This window comes from Salmo salar, chromosome 06 (assembly GCF_965601325.2).
Source record: "Salmo salar chromosome 06, fSalSal1, whole genome shotgun sequence".
Lineage (NCBI taxonomy): Eukaryota > Metazoa > Chordata > Actinopteri > Salmoniformes > Salmonidae > Salmo > Salmo salar.
The window spans coordinates 35,525,001-35,531,755 of record NC_138296.1 but is presented as its reverse complement, the minus strand read 5'-3'; the positions used below and the strand labels follow the sequence as shown (position 1 = coordinate 35,531,755).

Sequence of the window (6,755 nt, the reverse complement as noted above, 5' to 3'; positions counted from 1 at the left end):
TGCATTCTGTGTTCCTATACCATTTGACAAATATGTACAAGGAAGCTTATCATGTATCCCTTAACCACACATCAATTACTCGCAATTACTTCCTTATTCCCAGCCAGTGTCGCGCATTGGTTTGTAGCTAGCCATTGTCAATCATGCCAGACCCAGCTCTTGGGAGCTGACTTCTGACCCATACGCCAGGCCAGAAATAGACTCTTATCTTCCTTAGACTTGCAGTCTAACACCCCACTTCACCACCCCTCAACACACACATCTGTCTTCCTTAGACTTGCAGTTTAACACCCCACTTCACCACCCCTCAACACACACATCTGTCTTCCTTAGACTTGCAGTTTAACACCCCACTTCACCACCCCTCAACACACACATCTGTCTTCCTTAGACTTGCAGTCTAACACCCCACTTCAGCACCCCTCAACACACACATCTGTCCTTACACTCATGCTTAGTGAACCAGGGTCTTTGCTCCTCTCTCTCTCTTATTGATCCAGTGTCTGATTGGGTGGTGGCTCTGCTGGAGCGTGTTGTTTTTGGCCTATTGAGCCGACTCAGTCTCTACTCTGTTCACTCTGTCCACAGTGGCTGACCTCTCCTCCTGCCTCTCTACTCTCTCTAGGGAGCCTTTGGACCAGCATCGCTGAGTCTCAGCCCTTAACCGCCTGTCTCACCACCGTGCTCTAGGGATAGCCATGTCAGGTCTCCCTAATACTATCTGGAAGCAGGTGTTATCTTTTTTGAGTCTGTTCATGCACCCATCTGTCTGTGTGTATATTACAGTGGAACTCTATAAACTACATCACAAACATGAATTTGTCTCCCAGTCAAGTCAAGTTAAACAGAGATGTGGTTCTCTTAACCGCTGTGTTGCGTTAAATCTATACAGACTAGGCTACAACTAAAGCCCCTTGTACACCTTGGAGCAGGTTTGCCAAAAGGAGGCCAATGACCATCATCTCCCTTCTAGATAATGTTTGATTTTACTGAAACAAACTGTCAGTTGATTTAAAACACTATATTTCTGATCATGCCCTGTTTGGGACAACAGGACTCATCATATTGATGAGTGTTTGATAATGACAACAGGACTCATCATATTGATGAGTGTTTGATAATGATAACAGGACTCATCATATTGTTTGATAATGACAACAGGACTCATCATAGTGTTTGATAATGACAACAGGACTCATAGTGTTTGATAATGACAACAGGACTCATAGTGTTTGATAATGACAACAGGACTCATAGTGTTTGATAATGACAACAGGACTCATCATAGTGTTTGATAATGACAACAGGACTCATCATAGTGTTTGATAATGACAACAGGACTCATCATAGTGTTTGATAATGACAACAGGACTCATCATAGTGTTTGATAATGACAACAGGACTCATCATAGTGTTTGATAATGACATCCCACTTTGCAGGAATCCTCACAATTGTCGGGGAAATGTACCTATTTATCCGGAAAATGCAGCATGTGTTGTTATACTGTGTACTCAACAGGTACTTTTAACATCTCTCACAGCAGCCCACACAACATGTGCAACAAGGTCAGTCCATCTAAAACACTTTACATATCCTCGCACCTGGATAATGCATTAGAGATGTGAGTTTGACACCGCAGAAGTCATGTGGATTGATTTGAGTGTTTTATAATGACAGACATTTTACCCTTCACTCCTTCACTTTGCAGGAGACCCCACATTGGCGTAGAGGAAATTGATAGGAAATGTGTCACATCAAAGTGTTGATTTATACAGAAGAGTTGGATTGGAATTCACACAGCATGATTGTGTGTTTGTATGCAGAGGGAGAAGAGTTGTGTATGATTGGTTTGACAGTCCTCTCTGGTGGGATGACTCTGCCCCCTTGTGGTACACTGAGAAGGAACTAGAAATGCAATTTGAATGACCATGAGTCCTCATTCTTTCACTGTCATTGTCATGAGTACCCTCGGTGGTCTGGTTCATTTTTAAACTGAGAACTAGTACAGAAAACAACACGGTTGACTATATTTGCTATGGTATAATAAAACTTATATTTTAGAATCCAGAACACACAGTAACATGTCCTTCTAGCCATGTTTGACATTGCATTGATTATTATATAATCAGTCTAATCAGTGTTGACTGGAAAACACAGCAACAACATATGACAGACTTAATAAGCAAGATCAGTCAATTCAACAATACAATTTAGAACAGCTTTATGACTCAGCTAACATCAATACTATTTCCATCAGTAAACACTTTCACCACCAGGAAGCAGTACTCTACTACTGTAATAAGCAATGCAATTTAAGCAAGTGTATAATGTTGAAGACAAACGATGAACAAGATGAGAACGGATGAATACTTCTTACAGTATTCTCAAATCCCAATGTACAATGATTTTCAGTTTAAAATTCTATTCTATTCATTGTAATTGCTTTGATATTTTGCTTCCCAGTATAAAAAGTGAAAACATATATCCACTTTGGCCATGGCAGTCCAGGTTTGCTTTCTCTTCACTCAGTAAGAGAAAGGCCCCGATTCATCCTGTGTAGATGTGCCCTGACCAGGAAAACCCTTTGCCCTACTGTAGTTCGAAGTCCCATGTTCAGTAAAAAACCTCCTGACCTTCCCATGAGTAGTCCTGATGATTATGAGTATGAGTCCAACCAGGATGAAGACCAACAGCAGTCTGCTCCTAGTCTTTGTCCCTGAAGAGATCCCCCTGGAGTAGTGCAGCTGTTTGTGAGAGCTGTAGGTTCCACTACTAGGTATCCACAAGGAGCAGTTGTAAGGCTCAGTCCCAGCCTGGGTAGGCAGGGTACTCCTTATATCAAACAGCCCCTCTTCATCCAGCTAGCTCTTTGTGCTGGCGGACTGAGTAGTTCTCAAGTAACATTCACATAGCTGGAGTACGTCTAACAATTGAATTGCCATATTTGTGTAATATTTGGTCTGACTTGCCTACATGCGTCATTGTTGCAATTGCTCCCATCCTACAACAGCATCATCATTAGTTATATAGGAGCATTATTCCTATACAGTATACAGACCTTGCATTGTCACAGTGGTGTTGTCAGCTGTGATCGTTAGGTTAGAGCGCAGTTTGCAGGTGTAGTTACCCTGACTGGACGGCATCACCCGAGTCAGATTGAGTGTGAGGGTGTTGTTTGTGTTGTCACACCGGACGCCAGGAAAGGAGAATACACCAGTGGCATTGACCACACACAGCTGTTTCGTTTTCCTTACCCAGGAAAAGAGAATGATCTTGAGTGGGCTCGATGACATGATGTCACACTGCAGGGACACATTCTGATCACACTGAGCCTTTACCTCAGTACTGGTTCTCAGCTCCACTTTACCTGTGAATGGATGGTAAATGGGTAATTAACAGCCCAAATATGTTTTGTGCACTGTCTCACAATGTTAAAAATGACTTACTTTCACTGTTGACAACTGAAGAGAGCCAGATGGCTAAGACCCAGACAAAAATGACCTCTGTTTTTCTCTGTTGTTTCATCTGCATTTAAATTTACATGAGTTACTTTAGACGGCACAGTTCACAGCTCAAACACATGGCTCCAATCCAAAGCACAGTGTTACTTTCTGATATGTATTATAGCAGGACTACTCACCATCTTGTTAAAGCTCTTAAAATCACAGTCTTCTCTGTTTATAACTTCCTGCCTCTCTTTTCCTGTGAGTGGTTTACTCATACAGATTTAAAGCACTTGAACTAACCTCAAGTTGTGTTTAGGTCTTGCACATTTCTGAGCCAGAGGAGTGTCTCACATCTCAATTGTATGATAACATGGACATTCCTCTGGGTTTGTTTTCATGCTTAATGTCATGTAGTGTCAGGTTTGCACTAGAACATGTGCAGACTGGCCTTTTTGCTCTGGTTTGAGTGAGGAATTATGCTGATGGTTCGGGCAAATGCAAGCAGCTTCAGATGACTTTTCAGTTTCACTTTTGTAAGTCATCTGGAAAGGCCTCTAGTTACTTTTAGAAACTCCATGTTTGATTTATTCCCTTATTTGGAAATTATGTTCTATTTCTTGTTTATTTCAGTAAACAGGGACAATAGTTAGTACTGCATTCCCCCTTATCAAACTAATCATGACATAAAGGGCATCTTATTGTAAAATGTTGCCCTTGAATTCCATACATGTCATACTTTTGTGTGTTTTATGACCTTGCTTCTACTATCGTCCATCTCTTGAATATTTCTTGATACTTTCCTTTCATCCAAGAATAACATCTGGAGTGATACTAGAACACCCACGTATCCTCAAACTTGCCTTTTATTTCCCCATAAACATTTTCCTCAAATTCACCTTGAATTCACATATGGAATTATAGGATACTGAGTTTGGACCAGACAAAAACAATGTTAGTTGAAGTCTTGAAGGTCAAAGTTGCTTAACTCTCACTTGTCCATCATTTCTTCTTGTCTCTGGCTTTTCTGTCACTATGAAATACACCCCCCCTCAGAGAAATAGACTCTAGCATCTGTCCACCCACTTGTATTGAAAATAGAATGAAATGTAATTCCCCTGACACATCTTGACAAACTAAGGGTATTTTAATTGTCCTTGACTCCCTGAAAGACATGCTGTTGTCAGAGAGAAGAGTGATTGAGCAACAATCTATTCCTACAGTTGAATTACATACTGTATCCCCTTCAGATTGAGAGTTTTACTGCTTCTGAAGTCTCAAGTTTACCTTCACATTGAATTCTTTCACACCTATCACACTTCCTTTTGTTTCATGAACCTCGAAAAAAATATATAAAAGAAAACCCAACAGCTTTTATTGCCATGTTTATTTGATTTTTAAGCGCTTTGCTGTTTAATGACACAGATATAATCAAATGTCTCCTGGGTCTTGCCAGAGAACGCATCGACCTCCAACACTCATATAGGCTTTCAGCGGTAATTATAGACCAAGTCAAATCCTCGCAGCATTAGAATTGGACTGCTGGTGTATGAAAGGCAGAAAGTCCATTTCCACTTAGTGGCTGCATTAAAATCTTTAACTTCATTGATAGCAGCACTAATAAAAGTATTACCCTTCAAAAAAGATGGGTCAAAATCATCATGATGGCACTTTAGGGATTTGGAAGGGAATTAGAACATGACCTTCCTCATAAATGTTATTGACTGTGGTAGTGACTCGGTCAATGAGAATCCCTATGGGGAAGATAATCATTAATGTGCTCAGATTTCATAGTGATTATCACAGGTCAGGGTTGTGAAACACTGTCCTCTTTCCTACCTGTGTGAGGAGGGAACTAGGGCCTTAATCGCAATAAGGAGGGCTTGTAGAGCCTTGTCAGTGCCCTGAGGGAGATTCACATGGCCCACCCCTTAATTACCCATTCCCTGACTCATTCATCTGGGAGTTACACATGACACCTTGACCATGTGACATCACAGTGGTAGTAGTTATACGTTGCCTTTGTCAAAATGAGTGAACATCAATATGGAGAAATGTATACATTAAATTAAAAACTCAGTTAAATGTCATTGCAACAGGAGTCTACCTGTAACCCATCTGCAGTGTCATAACTTGCCCAAGAATGTACTACGATTGTCAAATAAAACTATCAAATCAAATCAAATTTATTTATATAGCCCTTCTTACATCAGCTGATATCTCAAAGTGCTGTACAGAAACCCAGCCTAAAACCCCAAACAGCAAGCAATGCAGGTGTAGAAGCACGGTGGCTAGGAAAAACTCCCTAGAAAGGCCAAAACCTAGGAAGAAACCTAGAGAGGAACCAGGCTATGAGGGGTGGCCAGTCCTCTTCTGGCTGTGCCGGGTGGAGATTATAACAGCACATGGCCAAGATGTTCAAATGTTCATAAATGACCAGCATGGTCAAATAATAATATTCACAGTTGTCGAGAGTGTAACAAGTCAGCACCTCAAGAGTAAATGTCAGTTGGCTTTTCATAGCCGATCATTGAGAGTATCTCTACCGCTCCTGCTGTCTCTAGAGAGTTGAAAACAGCAGGTCTGGGACAGGTAGCACTGATGATTAAGACCACAGCTACCTGGGCATATTTCCAATATTTCCATACTTGCCAACTGGATACAGACAGGATATTATATAACATATCGGTCAACATCTGAATTAACATAATGGGCAGTGGGTTGCAGCATGTCTTGGATTTTGGAGTTTTTACATCACAGCAACCTTCTTTAACAAATATATTTTGTCAGTGTCAGTACAAAGCCAGCTTATCTCATCTGCCTTTTAGTTGTCTTGTAAAACAGACAATGTTTGTCAGTCAGGGTACTGTGAAGTTGGTTCTGAATTCTAGCTAAGATAACAGACAAACAGAATCTGTCCTAACCCTTGTTGTCTTAAGGGTCAAAAATGACCCGCCACTATGTTTAACAGCAGAGAAAACCCCCTAAATGATATTTTTCAACTTAAAATGTAAAATTTCCTAGAGTGACCCCAACATTAGAAAAAGTGAAACATTGCCTTTGTTCATATTTCCATGAAAGCTGTACACCACCAGGGTACAAAGATTGTCTTAGGGTCATTTTTGACTAGGCAGTTATAAAATAATTTACACACCACACAAACCACACACACACACACACACACACACACACACACACACACACACACACACACACACACACACACACACACACACACACACACACACACACAATGAGAAACTGAGATGATGTGCTACTGGTTGAACTCAGCCAGCAGCTCCTGAAGAGGA

General features: G+C 40.9%; 1 long non-coding RNA gene across 1 annotated transcript; it reads right to left on the bottom strand.

Moving 5' to 3' along the window:
* Positions 1 to 1,231: 1,231 nt before the first annotated feature.
* Positions 1,232 to 3,792, bottom strand: LOC123743427 (uncharacterized). Its single transcript, XR_006770197.2, has 3 exons — positions 3,642 to 3,792; positions 3,448 to 3,526; positions 1,232 to 3,368 (listed from the first exon to the last, which is right to left on the bottom strand). It is a non-coding gene; the product is annotated as an uncharacterized LOC123743427 (long non-coding RNA).
* Between the last annotated feature and the right edge of the window lie 2,963 nt (positions 3,793 to 6,755).